The 24,466-nt window shown below is 40.5% G+C and overlaps 1 protein-coding gene across 1 annotated transcript in view; it reads right to left on the bottom strand.

The window, feature by feature from the left end:
• Positions 1-24,466, bottom strand: part of CDH13 (cadherin 13) — a 984,184-nt gene that overhangs the window by 606,418 nt on the left and 353,300 nt on the right. The window lies entirely within an intron of this gene.

Genomic DNA, 24,466 nt, shown 5'->3' with positions numbered 1-24,466 from the left:
ACCACGCATCTCCGTTTGCCCAGGGCTTTTCTGGTTTCGGCACTAAAAATCCCACCGCTTGGAAACCAACCCCCCATCTCAGGAAAACCAGGGAAGCTTGCTTTGGACTTTCTCGGTTTTAAAACTGAGAGTTTTAGATCTCAGGAAGCCCCTCGGCCAGGCAAATTGGGATGGTTAATTACTCTACAGCCCAGACACTCGGTGAGGAAAACCCAACATCACCGTGCAGCTGAGAAGCCAAAGTGCTTCAGAAATCACCTACACGTGCCAAATTCAAATTTCACATCTAGTTTTAGAAGGACCTTTACACTATAACTGTCTTAACAACTTCTAGCTATTACACCACAATATAATCCATGAGAATTTTATTTGATAGTTCTTACGCATAAGATATTTTACAGGAGGCAAGCTTTATACTAATACCCAGAAGTGAAGATGATGGGTGTATTCCTGGACCGCGTCGAAACTGCGGGACCTTCCAGGCTGAAGACAACCCAGGTTCTTAACTTTAGATCCCAAAGCCATTTGCCAGTTGTGACATGCTCATGCGGTGTGGCCTGGCAGACGTTTTGCAATTGAAAGCTCCCTACCTGTGTTTGTACTGTACCCTTCCCTCTACCACCCAAAGGGAGTAAGAAGAGAGTACGTACGAGAGACAGAAAAACACCCAAGGAATGGCCACCCGCAACTAGTCTTTATTCTCCATTTCTTCCACTGAGCGATAGTGCTGTGTTATCTCTGTCCCACCTTACTTATCTTCGCTCTAGCATTCAACCTCGCTGACCACACTCAGTTCTCTAGGTTTTTTTTATCTCTGCAATACTACTGTTTCCTGGTTCTTCCTTCTTCTTCTGTACCTTCCATCTTCTTCTGTACCCAACCTCTAAATGTTGGGATTCCTCTGGGCTAACTTCTGGGATATATTCTCTTTCTAAAGCTGTGCCATGTGACCATTGCACAATAAAAATGTAGCCAGTCTGAATTGAAATGTCCTGCACCACACTAGATTTCTAAAACCTAGTATGGGAAAGTAATATAAAATATCTCATTGTTTTTTATATATTGATTAAATGATGGAATGCTAATTACATAATACATTGGGTTAAAACATATTATTACAATTAATTTTATCTGTTTCTTCTGACTTTGTTCATGTGACTATTAAAAAATCTAAATTTCCATATGTGGCTCACATTTTATTTCCATTGGACAGTGCTGTTATAAAGTCTCCTCCTAAATGACCCAAACAATCCTCATATAACTTTAGATTGATAAATCCAAAGTGTGTATTTCCAGCTCTGAATGTAAGACTCATACAACCATCTGACTTTTTTTTTTCTTAATATCTCCACTTGGACATCTCACAAATTTCTCATACTTAGATTGTTCGAATCTTGATTCTGTCCCTTGAACTTGCTTCTCTCTAATTTATCTCACTGATCCTCAGGCTCTCCCCCTAAAAAAGTGCCACAAGACTGGCTTTGAAGATGGAGCAAGGGACCATGAATAGCCTTTAGAAGCTAGAAGAGGTAGGAAATGGATTCTCTCCTAGACACTCCAGATGAAACCAGCTCTGCTTACACCTCGATTTTGTAAGTCTAATTTCAGACTTCTGCCTCTAAAATTGTAAGAGAATAAATGTGTGTTGTTTTAAGCCACCATGTTTGTGATAAAATTTTTATAGTAGTAACAGGAAATAAAGATAACTGGTACCGCCCTTGTTCAACTGCCCCAAAACAACCATCATCCAGTCCTGTCATGTCTACTTCCAATTATACATAAAGCCAATCCACTTCTCCCCATCTCCATCACTACAACATTAGGCTGGGTTTACTCTAACAACTTCTTAACCCATCTTTCCTTGGAATGGGTTAAAAAATGGCTGCAAGGTCTTTGTCAATCTTCCCACCAAGAAGTGGAGTCTATTTCTCCAATATGGAAGTGATGGTGTGTCACTTCCTGGGCTGGGCCTGAAGAGAGATGTAGCTTCTGCTTTCACATGCTTGCACTACTCCCTTTGGAAGCCAACCATTGTGTAAGACATCGGATTAGCTCTGAGGAAGCCCCAGGTACCACAGGGGAAGAGTCTACATGAAGAAGCACCAAGGTACCAGATTCATGAGTGAAGAGTTCTTGGATCTTCCAGCCTAGCCAAGTAAGCAGCTGAAAACAACTGAGTCAAAGACCCAGCGGGTATCTAGCCAAACCTTGCCTGATATTCTTGACCCACAGAAACATGACCAAATAGAATGCTTGTTGTTTTAAGTCTCTAAGTTTGGGGCCATGTGTTACGCAGCGAAAGGTAACTGAAACACTTCTTTCCCCCTCATGTGACTGCTCTAACTCATCTGTCACGTAGCAGCCAGCACAGCCGTCTTAGAGTCATTCTGAGGGTCATTCCCTTGCTTCCCATTGCGCTTAGAGGAAAACTGAAAATTTACCCTCTGTCACTCTTCCCATTGATCCCTGGAAGCCAGCCAGCAGACATCACACACAACATTGGATATTTATGGTCTAACGGCTATTCAATTAGAAGGCACTTATTAATTCAATACCTCTTTATGCAGCACTGACTACCTGCCAGCCACTGAGCTAAGTGGTAAGGACACGCTGTGGAACCGACTGGCATAGGAGATGGAAACAAAGCAAGAAAAGAAACCAGGCTTTTAAACATTACAAATTGTGACAAATTCTGCGAATAGAAAACACACACACACACAGGTGCTGTGACAGAAAATGAACAGGGTGTATCCAATTTAAGTGAGGTGAGAAGGGAAGGCTTCTCTGCGGAGATGATAAGCAGACCTCGACAAGTCTGATTAACAGGAAAGAACCTCCGTGTCATTATTCCTAGACCTGTGTCTTTCCAGATGCAAAGCCCAGGACCAGTGCCCAAAACAGGCCACCCAATTCCCCCGATCCTAAAATCTCAGCCATCCTAACACCACTCATTTTGCTAACATACTTCCTTCTTCATTTTCCTCTCCTCCGTAAATTACCTCCTTGCCCAGGCTCGGTACCTGGGCTTCTAGCCTCCAATCCAGTCCCCACAAACTCCCTGGAGGGTCCCTTTCTCAGATAATCATCTCCTGGACTATTGTGACACCTCGGAGCTGACCTGAGCACAGACATTAACACAAGCACTGGCAAACCCAAAGTCCAATGACTTTTCAATGCTGTTGGGCAGAGGTTATTCACAATGACCACATTTGGGGGGTGGGTAGGGCTTCTTTATTTCTGCTCTTTTCTCTTCATATATTTTAAATACTATAATACAGTGTTTAACTAACTTTATAACCAGAGGTCTCTGGTTTCATTAACTGTGGTGGGAAAAGTAATAAGAGCTCTTTAGGGCCCAAGTCACTTGGTGACCATTTTGCTGCGGGTGCCCTGGACCCGTAATGTTGGTCTCTTGGTACACAGGACAGCATCCTCCCTAGCACACTAGTGGTGGGTATGTAAGAGAAATTTTCAGCTGGGAAAGACACTGCATTACTCATTGCCTGCATCTGTTCCTTCCAGTTACTCATGCCACTGTATTCCAGAGTTGGCACAGGGAGAAGGTCACTAGGAAATCATTTTGGAAAGATGAGTTGCATAAACCATGATTCTGGGAATTCACATGATTTGATTTAAGCGACACGGAAAGTCCGCCCACCCCAATATGGCCTCTCAGTGGCCCTGGCGTAGGGCTTCAATTGTCCCCTATTAGGGCCACCTCCCGGGGTGTCTCCAGGAGATGTTTATTAAAATATTCATGTCCATGGGGAGGTAGCACACTCTCAGAGATGGAAAGTACACTAGAACAGGAGACTGGAAACTTGAGCTCTATTTCCAGTTCTCCTCCACTGTGCGGTGTGACTTTGGGCAAGAATCTTAGTGTCAGAGAGACCAAGACTAGGTTTCTCAACTGTCAAATAGACCAATGTGCGAGGCCATCCACTTATCCCTGGATACCCCCTGCCAAAGAAGATTTATCGAGCACCCACTATGGCCAGCCCTTCTGCCAGGTAGTATAGGAATGAGAGTCACTAGCTTTTGAGGGTAGGCACCTTGGTCGCAGGGACACAGTGTCACAGGTGAGAGAAATGGATGGTTAATAGGCAAGTGGTCCAGACTGGAATAGGCTGGGTAGGTGGAAGTGAATGGAAGCTACATAGAGACAACCCAAGCCTGTGTGTGACACAGCAGAGGACAACAGCGTCCCAGCCAGAGCCCATGGGCTTTCCCACTGTGTGCAGCGGAAAAGGAAGGCAGGTATGACATAAGCCATGTTCACGCACCTCATTACTCTCCCTAAACCAGGGTGTCTTAACCGAGACATCCTAGGGCACTGTATAGTGAGGTGAGGGCAGTACGTGCATGGGGTTGAGGAGGGCAGGCTCGGGATTCTGGCCTGAGCCCAGTGCTTCCTGGGACTTTCATCATTCACAAGTGATGAGCTACCGTGTGTCCCTGGAAACAAGACCTAGCCAGCCCATCAGCTCTAATGCATCTTTTGGAGCAAAAATTAATATAAGAGCCAGTATTATATTAGGTTATGTTATATTATATTATGTTATATTATATTATATTATATTATGTTATATTATATTATGACTAAGTCTTACACATGTATTATATTAAAATAAGACTGGGTCTTATATTAATATTTGCTCCAAAAGATACATTAGAGCTGATAGTCCGTCTAGTTCTTATTTTCAGGAAACACGGTATAGGGCACATAAGTTAACGTCTCTACACCTCAGCTGCCTCTCTGGGCCTCTTTGGTGAGTGAGATAATATTATACCAGTTAATATATGGAAAGCACCTAGCACAATTCCTGGCTCAGAATGTGGGCTGAGAAAAAGTCAGAAAGCCCTTCACACTTCTCTTCCTTTTCACTTTTCCTCTTTTCAAGGAGTCCTGCAATTCATAACCCGAGTTAGATTTTGTTCCTATATAAGAACGCTGGAATTTTAGGAATGCAGATTTATATATTTGGTGACAGATCAAAATTTTTCAGGGCTTGAATGTCTGGGTCAAATGCCCTGAGGTCTCTAGCTCAGTCCATTCAAGCCGTAGCAAGAAAAAGCATCCGCTCCATATTACTCATATTAAAATGATTGTTTATCAATTTAAAGAATATGGATAAGCCAGACAAAATCAGCTTCTAGAGGGGGACTCGGGAATTTCTGAAGACATAGCTCCTTTAGATTTTGAAGGGCAAAAGTCTTGGATTCAGAAAGACGGTGAAACAAGGAGGTTGAGTGAGTTGAACATCTGCTCACTGCACAAGGGATGAAAAGCCTGTCTCCGAGCTCCATTGGAGTTGCAATATGTTATGGATCCTGAAAGTCATCCCTTTCAGCCTGGGTTGTCCTGATGGACTTGTCATGGAGTGACCTGGCTCAAACCACATTGGTGGCCAAACAATCCTGTGTCCACTTTGGACGATGACATCTCTGAAGAGTTGGAGCTCCTTGAGGCTGTGGCAGACACCCCGAGCTCATGCCCATGTCACATCCTCTCAGCCTCCCCGATTTCAGTGGACAGTTCTTTGTGAGCATAGACTCACCTGGCTATCCCAGGGTCCCACCCTCAGCTCACGGGACTGCAACTCATTCTGGCTAGGACTTTTATTTTTTTTTAAACATGTGGAGGAATTTGTTCTAAACACTTGGCAGGTGACACTCCCTGGGGCAAACTCTCAATCCATGGGGAACAGACAGCCTGTGGATAAAGATTCTGCACTCAACATTGTCTCAGGCTTTGCTTTTTGGGGACCCAGATACACTTCAACCAACCAGTACATCCATCTCGGAATAAGAATGGATTAGCACATTGCAAGAGGTGCTATCAGGTACGGAGAGAAAAGCAAAAAGTAAAGAAAGGAAATATCCTTGCAAAGCTTTGTTGGAGTCCTAGAAAGAGACAATCTCATCACTTGACAGTTTGTCTGAGGTCAGTGTGTCAGCAGTCATTTTTTTTTTCTCTGACTGTACGTTTGTGTTTAGAACCATCCCAGATGCTGACTTCAAAAGCTTTCTCATTTATAATGCGCTACATAAGAACTTTTTGTTTTTGTTCTTTCCTGCATGTCCAGTTCCATTTCTGCAGGAGACACTTACACACGGACATCGTTCTCATGGAAATGTCATTATTATCTTGTTCCCACCTGCTCTTGGGAGCTCAGGAGAGGACACTCCTGAGGCCCAGCCCTCCTGGCAGTCAGAACCCTCTGCCTGTGCCATCCTTCAGCACCACGGCTGGGATGCTGACGAGAACATTCGTCAGAGCAAAAGACACGCCCTCATCTATGACGTCACAAGAACACACATGGGGGGGAAGAGAAATAAATTATTTGACATCTACGCTTGAAACACAAAAATAGCAGACCATCGGGGAAGGAACAAAGATTTTTCTAGAAGAATTTGGCCAGTGGCACACACATGAGAAACCCCACGAGAATCAAACTGAGGCTCTGCTACATGGGCCTTTGTATTTGATAAGTCAAGTGAAACCTGATTTTTCTAAAATAAATGGTAAAAATGAAAAAAGAACTCTTCAGATGGCTCTGAAAAAAGAGGAGTGGCTAAAGTCACACCCTAAACCTGATGCAGTTCTTAATTGACAAAGGGCAACAACCTAAATTTGTATTTAGCACTAAAAAATATTTCTTACTGATTGATTAACGATTTTGCGTTTTTAAGACAATAAAGATTTCCTGGAGTTAAAAAGAAGTTTTGCTTTTAAAAGTAAAGCTGCTTGTGAGCCATGATAACCTAAGACACACTTTATGAAAGTTATTTTTATGACATCTCCCGTACCCCATTTCAAAAATTAGGGATGTATCTTACAATTGATGTTAAGAAAGGACTGTGTTCAAATTGAAGTGTCAGTATTTTTCTTTATTTGTGGTGTCTGAAACACACTCTGGTCTCAACTCCTGCCCTCCTCCTCTGGAGTGGGACACGGTTTTATCACTCGAGCTTTAAAATTAACATTGCCAGATCTCAAGAAGACTCAGGATGATACAGGCCAGAAGGGATGTTCGAGAAAGGAAGATAGTACCTGGTCAGGCTGAGGATTCATGGCTACATTACCAGCGTGTAGTATCTATTCTTCTTACTCCAGAGAGTGACAACAGAAATATCTGCTAACTCACCAAAAGGAAGAGTCATCCAACTGCCACTATTCCTGTACATACTTTGAATTTTTAAATTAAAGCATAATGTTTATCATTCATATATTAAACTGCAAAAGTGTTAAGTGTACAGTTTGATTTTTTTTTTAGGAGTGAATACAGATGTATAACCACCATGGGGATCAAGATATCGAATGTCATCAACCCCGAAACGTCCCTCTTGCCCATTTTCTGTCATCATCCTTCTAAAGACAACCAGTGTTCTGATCTCTACAACCACACATTCGTTCTGCCTACTGTTGAACTTTATGCACGTGGGAAATTCTTCCATGTCTGGCTTCTTTCATGCAATGTTATATCTATGAATTCTTGACCTTGACCATAACAGTTTTTTTTTTTTCCCTTGCTACATAATACCCATCTTATATATACATACAAAAAGGTATTAATTTGTCTCTTGATGGCTTTGGGGGTGTTTGCAGTTTTCAGCTATTATGAATAGTGTACTGAACATTCATTCTCGTGTCTTTTGGTGCATACATGTACACAGTTCTTCTAGGTATAAATCTAGAAGTGGAATTTCTAGGTCATAGGATAATCAGCTTACAGTGTGTGAATTCCAGTTGCTACACCTCCGTGTGGACACTTGTTATTGTTAGTTATATTTCCAAGCCATTCTGGCTTGTGTGTGTAACAGTATCTCTGTATAATGTCTTCAAAAGCCTTTTTACATGTTTAGTGGTCATTTAAATATCCTCTTTTGTAAAAGGTCCATTTTTAATTGGGTTACCTGCCCTTTTGTTAGTGTTTTGCAGAAGCTGCTTAATGTATCCCAAACAAATGTCCTATAATAGATACGTGTTACAAATATCGCCCCCCACCCCGTAAGAGTGGCTATATTATCACTTCACCAACGATGTACTTTTAACTAAGTCTAATTTACTCCTCTTCTCATTTACGTTCATTAGAGAAATTGGCTTATAATTTTCCTTTTTTTTTATGTTCATATCAACTATTACAATGAGGATTATGTTGGCCTTAAAATGAAGTTGAAAAGCGTTTCACTTTTTCTATTTTTGGATAGTTTTTATAAGATTGATGTAGTTTTTTCCTTAAAGGTTTCGTAGTATTCCCCATAAAGTCAGCTGGCCTGGAGTTTTCATAGGCTATAGAGTATTTTTTTTTTTAATTAAAATTTATTGGGGTGACAGTGGTTAGTAAAATTACATAGATATAGAGCTTTATTTTAATAGATATAGGACTATTCAGATTTTCTAGTTCTTCTTGTATATATTTTGGTAAGTTAAGTATTTTTTTTTAAAGCGAACTGGTCAATTGTTTAATTTTCAAATTGATTTTCTTAAATGCATTCACAATGCTCTTTCTTGTATTGTTTCTAATTAGAGGATCCCTAGTGATATCTCCTTTTAGATTCCTTTCATCGATAATGGTGCCTTTTATTTCTGGGTTATCCTTACTAGGGTCTTATCAATTTATGAATCTTTCATAGAACTGACTTGTGGCTTTATTGTATTTTTTCCCCTATTATATATCTACTTTCTTTGTTATTGATTTGTTTTTATCTTTCTTATTTCCTTCCTTGTATTTTCTTTCTTAGAGTTAAATTTCCTATTCCAATTTAGAAAATAGATTTTCAGTTTTCTAATTATGCATTCAAAGTTATAAATTTCCCACTACGTTTTCTGCATCCCACAAGTTTTATGTTTTATTTTCATTATAGTCCATTCAAAATATTTTCTACTTTCTACTATTATTTCTTATTTCACCTGTGAAATTTTTCTACATATACTGCTTAGTTTCCAAACATGTGGAGATCCTTTAGTTTTTTGTTGTTGTTGTTATTGACTTCTGGTTTAAACACACAATAGTCAGGGCATGTATTCTGTATGATTCCTATCATTTGAAATTTATTTAGATGTACTTTGTGACCAGTATATGATATATTGATAACTATTTTGCATGTACTTGAAACCAATGCATATTCTGAAGTTTTTATGTGCAGTGTTCTGTATATGCTATTAAAATTTTCATTATATATATATATATATATATATATATATATATATATATATATATTAGACTCTTATATCAGCTACCAAGAGGTGTGTTAAAATTTTTCACTATGATTATATGTTTTTCTATTTTTCCTATTAGTTCTGCTTTATATATTAGTTTTATTTTATATTTGTTATTGGATGCATCCAAATTTAGGATTGTTGTATCTTCTGGTTGTATGGCTTTATAATTCTAAAATATCCCTTTTTGTCTATGGTAATACTTAGTTAATGTTTATTTCCTTTGATAATAGCAGAGCCACACCGACTTTCTTTTGATTAACATTTATATGGTAGATTTATCTAAATTTTTTTCACCTTTAATCTTTCTGTATCCTTACATTTAAGGGACACCCAATTTAAAGCAATGTATAGCTGTTATTTTAAAATCTAGTCTAATAATCTTTGCTATTAATTGGAGTACTTATCAGTTTATATTCTCAGGTCCTCATGTGATTCTTCTAAACTCTACGTTACCTTAGTAAACCATCTCACTGTGACTAGATCCTTTGCATTATCCTAATATGTGTGCATTCTGATACACGGAAGAGAGACTGTCTAAAAATGAGGACACATAGAAAGTGGACAAAGGACAACCGGATTCTTGTGACACCTGCTGAGCCTGTGTACTAAGCTTATGACACCTGTTTAGCTCCTACAGTAAGTTATAGCTCAAGTCAGAAGTCCATACCCTGGGCATTTGAACTACGAGGACATATTAGGACAGGCTGTGGCCGTTCCCTCTAATAGATAATAGTATTTAGTACTCACTGTGCGTCTAAGAACTTCGCATGAATTATTATCTCATTCAACTCTCCTACTAACCTCAGGGGCTAAGTAATACCTTTTTGTCCCATGTCACAGATAGAAAAAGTTAAGTCGTAAAAAGGTAAAACGAATTTGTAACAAATCACAAGGCTGATGAATTCCAGAGCTGGGATGTAAGCCCCGGAAATTTGACTCCAGTGGCTTATCTATTAAATGCCTGACTTTTTGGCCTTTCCTACTAGGTTATCTTATGTGGGAATGAAAACCAGGACATCTTTAGACTTTGGCCCAACCTATACAACCTATTTACTTCTCCAAATACTATTCTATAAAATGTCTATTCTATTAATAATTGCTGATTGTCTGTCTTGTCCACTGTTCTTATTTAAGCTTTTATTTCTGAAAGTGCCATTTTTTTGCATTTTTAAATGTTCTTAAATGTTTTATGGGTCTTCATAGCATATTAAATATATATATATGTGTGTGTGTGTGTGTATATATATATATATAGGGACTGTAGTTTTCTGCCATGTGTGGCAGAATTCATGGAGGGATGGAAATATATTAGCTTGGTGCAACAGTAATTGCGGTTTAAAAGGTTAAAAATAATTGCAAAAACCGTAATTACTTTTGCACCAGCCTAACATAAACTTGAATTATTAATCTTACATGTTATTTCTATAGGGTGCTGTGCTTTTTCTTGCCAAAGATATGTTGTTGACAGTTTGGATTTGTAACAATGCATCCAGAAAACTTGAGGTTTTATGACAGGAAATAATGCAGCATTAGATACTCTGAAAGGATAATGAGGCATTTACTACTTCTTGCTCATTTTGGTAAGGTTTCTAGAAATAAACATTAACTTGTATGGACTTGGTATATGGATCATTCATGTAGTAAGCAGAGAATACACGATGGAGTTAGCTGCTTGAATTATTTCTCGATACATCATGCATGCTTCTAATTTATCCAACCATTTTCCTTCTCTTACAATATCTGAATTATTCTCGTATCCATATGACAAGAGTGCATTAGCCTCAACAACGACAAAGTTAACAGCAGCAAAAAATTAAATGGTGGACCAAGGAAACCATAGTCAAAATAAATAAAACAAAGAAAATAGTCCTAGGAAAGAACTGTATCACACAGCTGAAACAGTCTAATTTTGGGTCTTCGTTTCCCTTAGAATTTGAACACTTCATTCTTAATGAGATAAAATTGTGCCAGGTACTGCAGGTTCTACCTAGAGCTACATTTGATGGTAGGGAGAATGAGGCTCACATCTGGCTCTTGTGGTCAACAAGCAGAGATTTCTTGAGCGATCTCACTCTCAGTGGTAACCCTAGCATGTTTGTAAAGGGGCCTGAGCATCGTAATGAGATCCAGGTTATAGAGCCCCCCCCCCACCCAATCATTGTAAATTATGTAATTTGTAAGACCTGTCTGCAAGCCATGCTTCATTACAGCATTATTTTCACCATGTTTAATTACAAATCTCAAAAAAAGAAATCCATAATAACTATTGGTTAACCTATTCCCACTAGGGTTTTTTGGCTAAAAATATACATTATTAAATATTAAGTCAATGGTTCTGTTAATATCCTAACTCCTAATCTGGTCTTCATTCCTATTAGCCTATGGCTACACATTTATACGACTCTGAGAGGCAGATGCGGAAGAGTCCATCGCATTTTATGTGAACATGGAGGATAAGTTGCTTACTTTGATGGGAAAGTCACGTGGGTGATGGGGAGAAGGGAGGAGTGAAAATGACAAAGGAAGTGAGGGATCACTGTGAATGGTCCCTGGTAGGCATGAGAAGGCACTGGTCGCCTTTGAATAGGACATGATATGATGCCAGCTAATTCTTTGGAAAACAATTGAGCAACAACAGGCATGTGGATTAGATCACAAGGGAAGGAGAGAATCAGACTTCACAGAGATGGCATTCATAAAGCCCTGCCACAGGCCAGGTAAGACATATGATGCCTAAACCAGCTGTGGCGACTGTAATGGAGAAGAGTGCATAGGTTGAAACCACATGGGGAGGAAAGGATGAGAAGAACGGAAGAAGGAAGGCAAACACACACACACACACACACACACACACACACACACACACACACACACACACACACACACACACACATTGAGAGGCAAGTAAGATATTCGGGTGGAGATGCCCTGTAGGCAGGTAGATATGAAGAAGCGCAGGTCAGAAATGGAGCTATGTAATGGAGACATCTTAAAGAGGGGCTATTTAAAGTCACTAGTTTGGATGAGACTGTTGAGAATGAGAGAAATCATCCGAGGATCATCACGACAGAAAAGTGAAAGACGTCTCCAATGGCAAGAAGAGGAGGGAGAGGAGCTAGAGCAGGAAGGCGATAAGAGGTTGCCATCTACATGAAGACTGGGAGAGCGAGGGCAGCACAGTGCCTTTAACAGCAAAGGGGAGGACATTGCAAGGAGCGTGTCAAAAATTGTCAAACGCTCTGGAAGGAATGCAAAATGGTCCAGCTGCTGTGGAAAACTATGCGAAGGTTCCTCAAAAAGGTAAAACACAGAATTTCCACATGACCTAGCAATTCCACTGGTAGATGTAAACACAGAAAGATTGAAAATTACTACTTAAACAAATACATGTGCATGTATGTTTGTAGCAGCACTAGTCACAATAGCCAACAGGTGGAAACAGAGCAAATGACCATCGATGGATGGGTGGATAAACAAAGTACCCATACAAAGTAATATTAGTCAGCTGTAAAAAGAAATGAAGTCATGATGCTTGCCGTAATGTGGTGGATCAACCACATGCTAAGTGGAGGAAGCCAGTCACCGAAGACCACATGGTGTAGTGTATGATTCCACTTATATGAAATGTCCAGAATAGGTACATTCTCAGAAACAGAATGTGGATTGTGGTTGCCAGGGACTAGGGCAATCAAATCCTTAATGGTTACAAAGTTTTTCAGGGGGTTGATACAAATATTTTGGAACGAGATAGAGGTGGTGGTTGTATAACATCATGAACGTGTACCGATATGCTCACTTAAAATGGTTAATTTTATGTCACATGAATTTCACACCAATAAAATAAAAGTTAAAAAATTAAAAATAAGTTGCCAAATGCTTCAGAGAATTCAAATGTGCTCTGGACTAAAAAATATTTAAGGAAATCCACTGTTCAGTTTCTATGACTTTCAAAAGAGAGTCATTTAAACCAAATGTTGAGAATAGGAGCCCCATTTTGGAGTATTAAGGTGTGAGCTTGTGATGAAGTAGAGATGTTGAGTGAACACTATGCTTTCAAGAAGACTGCTGAAGGGAAGGACGGTGAGATGAAGGTACAATAGCTCTATGAAAATGTGTGTTAACCTGGGAAGACCTGAGCATGTTTAAAGGTACAGGGCCGGACTTGGAGAAGAAGCAATTGAAGGTGGTGTAAGAGAGAAAAAAGGAGCACACAGTGAAAATAGAAGCAGAAAGCAGTGGGTTCAAGAGCACAAATGAAGGGTTGTGTCAGAATGAGAAAAAAAGAGTTGGTCTTGCTCGTATAAGGGAGGGAAACACTGAAAGGGGGAGAGACGGAAGAGGGAATTGAGAAAGCCCAAGGTGGATGCTATCAGCTTTTCAGTAGAGAGAAATGCAAGGCCAGCTGCAGAAAGTGGTAGGCAGTAGGGTAGGGCTTATTGCTTACCTAACAGGAAAATCCTTGAGTGGTGCACGAGGGCAGGAGCAATGCATTGAGGATGAATAACTACACACTAGCAATAAAGGCAGGAACCTGGATAGAGGAAGCTGCTGCGGTTCCGTGAGAGCAAATGCCTTATCAACCAAGTCCTTCCCACACCATCCTCATGCTGTCTTCCAGAAAACCTTTGCCTATAGCTTTGACTTTGCCTTATTAATTTCAGCCCGTCCTTATAAATACTTGAGTTCTTTCTGAATCTTGAATCTATCACGCAACGAGGATCCCAGAGCTGTGAAAGTTACAAACGAAGAAAACATACATGTCTTCACATCTTCATTTCTACTGGGATAAACTCAGTCAGTTAGGGCCACTGACTACAAGAAGAAACCATTCTCTAAGCTGACAAATTATTTTTCAGACCTTTTGGAGGCATCTGTTCAACCAATCTGAATCTACTTTATATTCAGTTATAATATTCAGCTCATATTTCTCAATTTTGTCAAAAAAGGATAATATATTTTGTTAAATGCTTTTTTTTTTTTTGGACAGTCTGAGTACAAAGCACGGCTCTGAAATATTCTATGCAGTTGTTTAACCATGGGAGAGTCACATATTTTTTCCATGTCTTTCTTTACTCATCTGTAAAAGGAAGATAATAGTACCTATTTCATAGAATTGCTGTCATGATCAAATGACTTAACACAAGAAAAGCATTTAGAGTGGTACCTGGCCCTGAGTTGGAGCTAAATAAATGTTGGCTGTGATCAGCATTACCAACCTCGATATGCATTTCATCCCTGGCATTTGTTTAGTCATTCAATAAATATCTATTCAGGGACAGGTATTGTGTTAAGCACTATATTTACAGCAATGAACAAGTCAGTCACAGACCCTACCCCTATGGAGCATATAATTTTACTTAATAAACCAACACCAAAATGGTAAGATTTATGTAGAATTTGAAAAAATATAGGGAAAATTATTAATTTCTTGCACTTATTTTTCTTCAGTTCAGTTTGTGAGTCTTCTTGTTTACTTTCTTCTTTCCCTCTTCAGAGAAAAATATTATCCAAAGACCTGAGTGAAAGAGGAAGTCACAGGAAAACAAGGCAAATAAGACTGATGGCCATGCTCCTAGGGGACAAACTTAGCTAACAAGGTCTAAATTGAATAAGGGACTTGGAATAAAAAGACAGCCAAGTCTCGGTTATCTGTGTTAACCGGTTTGTGAGAATGAACAATGCACGGAAGAAAATAATGCATCCTGATGAGCTGTCTCAAATCTCACAACAGACATGAGAGAGAGAGAGAGAGAGAGAGAGAGAGAGAGAGAGAGAGAGAGAGAGAGAGAGAGAGAGAGAGAGAGAGAGAGAAGCCTATACAGACATCAGGAGCATGCGTGATGATGGGCAGGGAGAGAGCTTCAGAAAGACCCTGGTTACAGTGATTCCGGCCAATTCTTGGGTCTCTTGGAGAAATACCATTGTTTACAGCTTTGTAACTTCAAAGAAAAGGAGTTCCTGTCAATAGAAGCCTGATTTGCCTGACATGATGAGGGTGTTGGTAGACAATGCCCACCTTTTGTCAAAAGGTTTTGCTGCAAAGAGATTGAAAATTGAAGGAACTATCTGATTTCCATAAACAGCCAGGAGGCAGGAGAAACTGTGTAAACGTCAGGGGAAGGAAAAACCCCCTCTTGGATCTCAGGCCCAGTTTTCTCTCATTGGTGGAAGAGACAAAGAACAACAGGAGAGATTCCACAATCTCTCCTTCTGAATTTTAAGAAGGCTGGAAGGAAATTGCTGGGTCAGAGCAATAAGCTTAGTCCGAATGAAGGCTGCCTCTCAATCAAGGGTATGGTGGAACTGTTGCTGGGAGGACAGTCTCAATTTTTTATTATTATTAGTTTCGGGTGTACAAAACAGCATAGTGATTAGATCTTTCTATACCTTACAAAGTGATAACCCCAATAAGTCTAGTACCATCTAACAATGTACATAGTTATTAGAATATTATTGAGTATATTCCCAAAATTTTTGAGCTCAATTGACCTTGCTTAGCCCTTGACTATTCATATGATTCTACCCGGGAGGGACTCTTTTTCGTTTTTTAAAGGCTTCACCAGTTGGTTATGTTCACCAGTCTTTGGAGACTAGGATCTGCCAAGAGTGTTAAGATGCCATCTTTGTCAGCATTTGAGATTTCTCTGCCTATGTGTAAGTCCATTGATATGTCAAATTCTGAAATTGTATACTGGGTATTACTTATTTTATTTTTTGAGAATTGATCTTTCTTTGCATGATAGAGAAAGAAGAGCAAATGTTAAAATCTATTTTCTGTTAAAAAAAAATCATACTTTGATGACCACATACACACCAAATATTTGCTTTTTGATTATTGCTAACTCTTGCCTTAGTAAAAAAGAAGCAATTCAGCAAACAAAAATGTCAGCCCCAGCAGTAGACCACAGGTAGACCACAGTAGGACGTAGGTACACTTATTGTTGTTATTTTTTTAATGTCGCGCCCCTAGGGCGTATGGACCTGAGGGTTTCTACTTCTGTTAACAGAAGTCAGGAGAAAAAAAAAAAAAAGAACTCTGACTTTAGGCGGTGGCCACAGGTTGAAAGCGCTTCCTGTTTGTGTCCATGTATGTGATACCTTGAGGAAGCACTTGGCTTTGCCTGAACAAGCAATTAAGTTGAGGGTCAAACAGCATCAACAGTGTAGCCCAGGAGCAGGTGCCACCCTGACATTTATCACAAATGAAGCCCAGGCCACAGAGACCAACAGTCCATAGGCGTCTACCCATCACTGCTGGATTAGAGGATACGGTTGACTGTGGCCATAATGTTCTTTTTGGTACTTTTTTTCCTCCAAATGCTCAGATGTCTGCCTTAAAAGTTTGGGTGAAGACCATGTAATTTGATCCATATGTTAGGTGGAGAAGGACTGAATAAATCGCACATCCTCTCCCCATTCCTTGGTTACCTAATTTTTTAAGTATTGAGACCAAAGAACTAAATGGAGACAATCCATGGTCTGTATCAAAGACTGTGTTCTCTTATCATTGGAATTGTTTCTTTGTTTGTTTGTCTCTTATCATTGGAGTTGTTTATTTGTTTGTTTATTTGTTTGTTTCAATCAGGAATGAGAACCAGACTGTAACCGAGTGGTCTAGGAGATATTACATTTCAAAACCTTCTGTTGCTTCTGTGAGGTTCTATTTCCAAAGGTTCTAGTCGTGAGGAAAGTTTCTAAAAAGTGCCATGACACACAGGGCTTGTCCACCTACCTAAAATTTCCTCAGGATTCTCACTCAGGTTTGTTTTTTTTTTTCTGTTTGTTTTGTTTTGTTTTTAATTTCTAATCTCTTTGAAATTTTCCTACGTAATTTCATCTCTGTAAGAACAGCCATGTTAACTGGCAAAGCCCGTGGTGACCAAGTATCTCCACATGTCAGATAAAAGGGGAGTTTAAAAAGGAGGTTAACTGCCCCATAGCTATACTTAGAATTCACTTATGTTGATTTAGGGAATAATAAAAGATAGGTTAGAAGCATATCAGAGAAGCTCGAAAAATGCGCAATCTATCATATTATCTTATTCCATAAAAAATAGTGGTGCAACTTGCTCTCTGATGACGCTCCAGTCCTTTTACTTGAAAAGACCCCTGCTGCTGTTGGAAAGCTAGCTGAGAGTAGGACATGGGATTGCTACGGATTTGAATACCGAGACTGCCTGTCTCTTCACCGGGTCTGAGACATAAGAGCTACCTCTTGAGTTCATTGAGCCTCAGTTTCACGACTTGTCAAAACAGGAATAATACCATCTGCTTCAAGTATTGTTGTAAGAATCAAATCCATACAATGCATATGAAAATAGTAAAATTTTAAATGCTATTTTTTAAAATATAAATGTAAAGCACTTTGCCTATCCTCGAGGACTATGAAGATGAATCAGATAATGTCTGAAATGAAGAAACTGATGGCCTAGGAATAATTACCATGTACATTTGAAAACCCTGCGCTGCCCTGATGAGGTGTTTTTCCTACAAAGAGTCTGTTCACGGGGAAAGCTTTTCAAAAGTATCATGACAACACAGTACTTGTCCACCTACCTTGCACTTATTTTTCTATAACTTCTAAAATTCTTTAGAAGTTTTGCTCAGTTCTGCATTCATTTTTTACGTCTAACTACTTTTTATTTTCCCATGTCATTTTATAGTTTTCACAGGAGAGTAGAAATGTGCTAGTTCTGTTGTAAATGTCAGTAGTATTACCAAAATAGCATTGACTGCATAAAATCAGAAGGCTCAGGCCCAACTCCCAGTTCTGCCACTTGCTGACGGATGAGGACATTGGCTAAATTACACAACCTCCCTGAGACCGAACTACTTCAGCCTCTGCAAAGCAGGAGCCAGATGACCAATGGCACAGGCTGGCAAGGGGGTCAGAGAAATAGACGCATGTGTGAGTATCTAAGACTATACCCTAACATGGGGTAGGCACTCAGTGATTGACTCTTTCCATCCCACTTTCAAAATATATAAATGTTCCAGTAGGACGCCAGGGCAGCCCTGTCCAATTGGTAGCCATTTGCCATCTGTGGAGACTAAGCACCTAAAATCTAGCTAATCTACATTGAGATGTACTATGAGAGTAAAATACACACTGAATTTTCAGATTTAGTATAAAAATAATTAAAAAATTCATTAATAATGTTCACATAGATTACTTGTTGACATACTATCTTACAGAAATTATAAATTATAACATATGTTAGGTTTTATACATGCATTGGGTTAAATTTGTATATGTAGAGAGAATCTATCTCTCTATGTCTATATCTATGAAATTTAACCCCAAATGTATATACTGGGTATGTGTGTAAAGTATATAATACATACACTGGGTGTGTATATGTTAAATATGTATCTATGGTTAAATAACATATATGATTAAAATTGATTTCACCTGTTTCTTTTTTGTTTTAATGTTATCATAAGGAAGATTAAAATTACATATGTGGCTCCCATTATTTTTCTACTGGCTCATACTGTTGTACAACATGAAATACTGAGTTTCCACAAGTCACAAAGAAGCTGCTTTTAGTTATCTACACTGTCTATGGTATCAGTTATTTTACCCCCAAGCAGTTCAATGAAAATTAATCTTCAGAATATAAGTTTTTTCAGATTCTGATCCACAAAACAATCTGTTATCTACTTAAATTAATGAATCAGAGGATGTCTTTTTTATCTACATTTGAACAGTACCCTGGAGCGAAGAATCATAAACCTAACAATTTAGGCATGTGTCAAACTGTAACAGCCTAATACTCTATTCTAGGGCCAATTCTTGGATCTGTACCATAATTTTTGAGACATATATTTTCCCTAATTTGTGTGACAGGTAAATGGATGCCAATTTTCCTTAATAGTAATGGGGAAGGCTTTCGCCATGAAGAGTGGGACTTGTAGGTTTCTGAAAGTATCACACTTGTTAAATTGGCGCGTGTTAAGTACCTACAGCTCTAAACTCCTCATTTCTTTATGGGCTCATTAAATGCACAGATTGGTTCTCCCGAGAGGGTTGTAAAACATTTTTCCTGTGAGCAACATCAATATCACTGACCAGCTCAACAGACTCCACACCACTCCCAGTCAATGGGAGATGACCTTGAGACCTGGGGATTAATTATACCATAAACTGGGTGCTCTCATTCTCAGGGCTGCTTTCAACAAATCAAGTCCAGTCACACCTACGGGCAGCGCCTTGGAGGTTAGAGGATACAATGGCCAAAACACGCAGAGAGGATTCAATGGGCTGATCAACATAGGAGTTGATCTCAGGAAGAAATGTGCAAAAACATTTTTGTCTAGAATGTGTGAGATTGAAAAGATGGGAAAAAAATATACAGGGATTATGATAACTCACTGGGTATTTCAGTTATGGACAAAGGATGGTTCTCTGTATCTGTGAGTCTGTTTCTGTTTTTGTTTTGTTCGTTCGTTTGCTTTGTTTTTTTCAGATTCCACATATAGGTGAAATCATACAGTATTTGACTTTCTCTGTCTGACTTATTTCACTTAGCATAATACCCTCTAGGTCCATCCATGTTGTCACAAATGGCAAGGTTTCATTCTTTTTTATTGGTGAGTAATATTCCATTCGTCTCTATTAATTCATCTAGCTCTGTGATTTTTGTGCTAATTATTAACACTGGGTTAGATATAAAGATGTAAATATAGATGACTGTATCTATACATACCTCTATAGAGATATATTAAATTACATGTACCCCATTATGGCATCTAAGCAAACTCGGGGTACTATTGCCGTTGCACAGATGAGAAAACTGAAACTCATATGAGTTAGGTGACATTTCAATGCCATGCAACTGAGAAGTGCTCAAAGTGCAATTAGATCCCAATCTGGGTCCCACCAGACCCTTCATATCACTATGAGAATCCACAACTCAGGCCTGGCCCAGAGCACGTGCACGTGCAATAACAGAGGGGCGTCTGGCCGCTGCTTTCGAACCTCCGGGCCCAGTGCTCCCCAGAGATACCTAACAAATGGAACCCTGAGGCCCTGCGAAGCAGGAGATTTAAAAGTTGTCATCCCCCCAAGAGTCCTGATACATAATTAGCAGCAATATTAATACTGGCAATGGATGACATGTTTCATATTTTTATTTTAAACAGTAAAAACAAAAATAACTGTTTCTCCCAAGTTGTTTCTTTTCCTGATTGCTCCTTTCAGTTTATTTTTTGGGGAATGATTTCTATCCTGATTCTTAAAACTGGATTAGGAGCCAAAATTCTGTTTTTAAATCGCGTTTATAGTGCTGATGATCAACCACAGTCAACAAGGCTTAAATTGAGCCTTTTTCAGGTTCTGTCGTAACTTTCTCTATTCATTTCATTTTTTCAGGGATTTTTAAATGACAAAAAGGGGATATATATATATATATATATACACACACACACACACACACACACACACACACACATATATAGTTAATTTAAGCATCTTAAGAGACCAGTTTCCCTTGACTAATGGCACCATGTACTGACTTCCAGTTTAAAAAAAAATGTACATTGTTCATAATTAACTTTCAAATACTGCCACGTCTTTTGGTGTTTATTAAGTGGACCCGTAGCACTGAAGAATCCTCTCTTTGGAGTTTACTCGTCTTTCACATAAAGTGGACACCTGAGGAACAGGAATGGTCAGAATCCAAGTTCACGTGTCATCCTGACTTCTCCACAGGTCGTAGAAGTGATAACATCTGGTCATTTGGGAAGGGATGAGGGATTGGGTTGTCTCGATTTGTCTGGTTCATTCGCTGATCATGTTTTATAATCTGGCTTTCATGGTATAATGAGGAGGAATAACTGGCAGATTCCATGGAGACAAGCCACGGTTCTGTCCAGATGTCTATGAGTTAAGTTCATCGTTACTTCTGCAGACTAGAAAACCTCTTTGGTCAACCCTGCCCTGCTCCACAGCAATTCCTCCTCGCCTGTCAAAAGACCAGGGATTAAACTGCTCCTCTACCGCTGAGACCTAAGGTGATCTTACACAGCCCAGGAGGATACTAGCTTCTGGGCAGCCCATGATAAGGCAGAAATAGTTGAGAGTCTATAATCAAACCATTAACAACTGGACTGCACAGGTTCAGACCACAGACTTTCCGGGTGAAAGGTGCTTGCAGGCAGCAGGTGAAAATAAGAGAGGTGCATCGTTTTAAGAAGCGCAGAGCTCCAGTTACTGAGGCAGAGCTGTGCCTCACAGGAATTACATTTATCTGAACGAAAACTTCCTTCCAGATCACAGGGATGTGAAATTAACCACCGTGGCATCGCTCACGTCGCTCTTGTTTTGTTTACGCTGGGAGCTCCACTGACCTCTCTGAGCACACGTTCTCTTTCTTTCTTTGTCCTCACTTTCTCCCCCTGCCCCTGAGCTCTCACTTCTGTGTTATGGCCTCAGCGAGGACACTCAGCCCCCAGTTTCTTAGCCTTTCTCTAGAGTTTCCAAAATGATACTGTTGGTGGGATAGTTCACCTGGTGTCTGGAGCTGTGCCCAGTAAGAGTCGGGGACGCCAGCACCATTCTTGTCCCTGGTTCATGGACGAGGAAGTTGTGGTTTAGAGAGTTGAGTGACTTCTCCAAGGTCACATAATCATAGCTGGTGGAGCAGAAACCTGAACCGACTTAAGTTCCAACCCAAAACCAAAGCCCAACCACGACGCTGTTCTTCCCCCAAATGTTTACCCTGAGATCCTGTCCCACATTCCCTGCTGCCTTCTGGACATCTCTATCAGGATGTCCCCAGGAGCCACCACCTCAACCCATCCAAGCCTGACTAAATGTCTTTCTCAACCACTCCTTCCCGGACTGGTCCAATCCATCTCCATCCTCCTGGGCCAGACAATTTAGAATCCTCAGGGTGCTGAATCATGGCTCTTTCTTCCTTCAAACCACACCTTTCATTTGTGTTTTTCGCTGTCCCTTCTGTATTGCTCTGACTCACGCCCTCATCTCTTGACCGGTGGACAGTGGCCACAACTAACCTGGTGACACAGCCTCCTAATGAGCCAAGAAGCACAAAGGACAATGGGTGTTTGGACAGATGCCAGAATCTTCATCTCATTTCTGCCAATTTCAAGCAAGGGGACCTTGGCCAAGTTCTCACATCTGCAGGAACGGGGTAACAGCAGCAGCCCCACGGGAGGTTGTGAGGGTTAGAAATAACGCGTGTTAATGTGCAGGCTGAGATGCACACACTAAGAGAGTCCCATGAAACAGCAGATGTTCTCAATCACTTCTCTGTGCCTCAGTTTCCCCAGCTGTAAAATGGGGACAGTGGCATATGTCTCAGAGGTTGCTGGGGAGATTCAATGAGTCACCATTTGCGGCCAATGAAGTAGCACGTGGCACACAGTTACTGCTGTGAAAGTGTTCGCTGTGGTTACCTGCCCAGCCTCCCCTGCCCTCTCCCTTCTCTAAAGGCACAGAGGCACCCGGCTTGGTACTTAATCAGCAGACACATTTCTTCTTCCTTCCCAGCCAGGAGCTGAGCTGACTTGTACACTCACTGATTTCCCTTTCCAGCAGTTGGCCTACCTGGCCACACATAGTAGGGCTTCAGAAATACCAACTGAGTGTCTCTGAACAACTGTGCTCTCCTCACAGAGATTCTTTGGCTAGTTATTTTGTTCCCCTATCCTTTGTCTCTTTTCTTTTCTTTGGACTTTTTATTACAGCCACATCTAGGCGCCTTCGCAGGGCTTATTTTCAAACCTTGCAAGATGACTGGAGTGGGGAGACAAGTGTCCCACTCTGGTGGCGCCAGGCAAACTGAATGGCACAGCAGCTTTCTCCAAGCTGTATGAGAAGCAAACAACGCCAGCCCAGCTTTGGCGTCAGTGTGCTCCGAGAGCAGCACGTGAGAAATGGTCAGGGCTCTGAGGGGCGTGGCCTCGAGAAGGGTATCTTTCTGGGACTTGACAGACCAGCTCTTTGAAGCTGAATCTCGTGGTGTTGAACCCTGGTCTCCCAGCCTGTCAAGGGGGAGGCTGTCCAGAGAAGAGGCCAGAATCCCTTCTGCTCTGCCTTAAGGTACATACTATGACACTTTCTTTTCCAGATTTAAAGATGAACCACCAATCATGATGGACAATGTCCATCGAAACACATCCCGTCCCACATGCAAACCCCTTATGTGAATCTCTGTACCATTTACTTGTTCCTAAGAAACACTTTGTGCTGCACATCCTGGCAATTTTGTTGCTTTAGATATTTGTCAAGTCATTTATATCATAAGTTAGTGAAATGCTATGAAAATGACCATGGCTAAGTAGGAGAAAAGCTTGCTTCTGTAGTGCCCATAGGTTTCCACATTGAAACATATTCACCAATATCCCACTTTCTTTGAAAACATCAGTGGCGTATTTTGGATTCATTTTTAGTTTGCTACGGTATCTACCCTTAACTCACAGATTCACAGAAAGAAAGAATTATGGAGTTTGCCTGGTCCCGTGATGGCAAATAGATTCCATCCCTAGAAACTTCTCTAAATGAACGAAGGATGGTAGCTTCCAGAAGCACTGAATTGAGAAAGATATTCAGGTCAGCCCAGGAAGGATTAACAGTATTTGCCATGGGTATGGTGGCAGACTGGGGCAAAGCACAGGCCACTTATTTGCCATCCCAGACTCTTTCACCCCTCTAGTCTGCAGGTAAAGACGTTATGTGATTCTTTCAAGATCACCCAGGCAGCACTGGCAGGTAAGCAACACTCACAGAGCCAGCTGTCCTGTTTCTACTCCCCAGCTGTGGAGTCTGGGTTTACTCTTCCACCCTGAACGAAATTAGCAGATAAATCAGGGTTATGGGGAATGTGACAGGAGGAGAAAGGCCGTGAGAATCACAGGCTTTGAAACACTGGGTGAGACCAGGCCAGCAGGTAGGAGGAAAGGCTAGCCACAGCAGGCCGAGGGCACGCTGTTATTATTGTTATTATTATGCCAGGGTCTTGTTGGGTGTCTTCCTTTTCTATAATCAGAAGCCACAGAGTCTCTGAGCTCCTGGTGAAGGAGAAGTAGGTGAGTCTACTGTAGCGACATGTCTCTGGATGACACAGTCAGGAATCCTGAAGGGCGGTTTGTGGTACTGCTAAAATGTGTGCATACATGTGCAGGTGCAAGGTCTGTATACACGTGCACCTGGAACAGCGTGGGCAGCAGTGCATGGCGCCTTGTTACACAGCTCTAGTTACCACTTCGGTTCTT

The sequence above is a fragment of the Rhinolophus ferrumequinum genome, chromosome 15 (assembly GCF_004115265.2).
Source record: "Rhinolophus ferrumequinum isolate MPI-CBG mRhiFer1 chromosome 15, mRhiFer1_v1.p, whole genome shotgun sequence".
NCBI classification, from domain to species: Eukaryota; Metazoa; Chordata; class Mammalia; order Chiroptera; family Rhinolophidae; genus Rhinolophus; species Rhinolophus ferrumequinum.
Note: the sequence above shows the minus strand (reverse complement) of the source record. Positions and strands in the feature narration are given on the sequence as shown.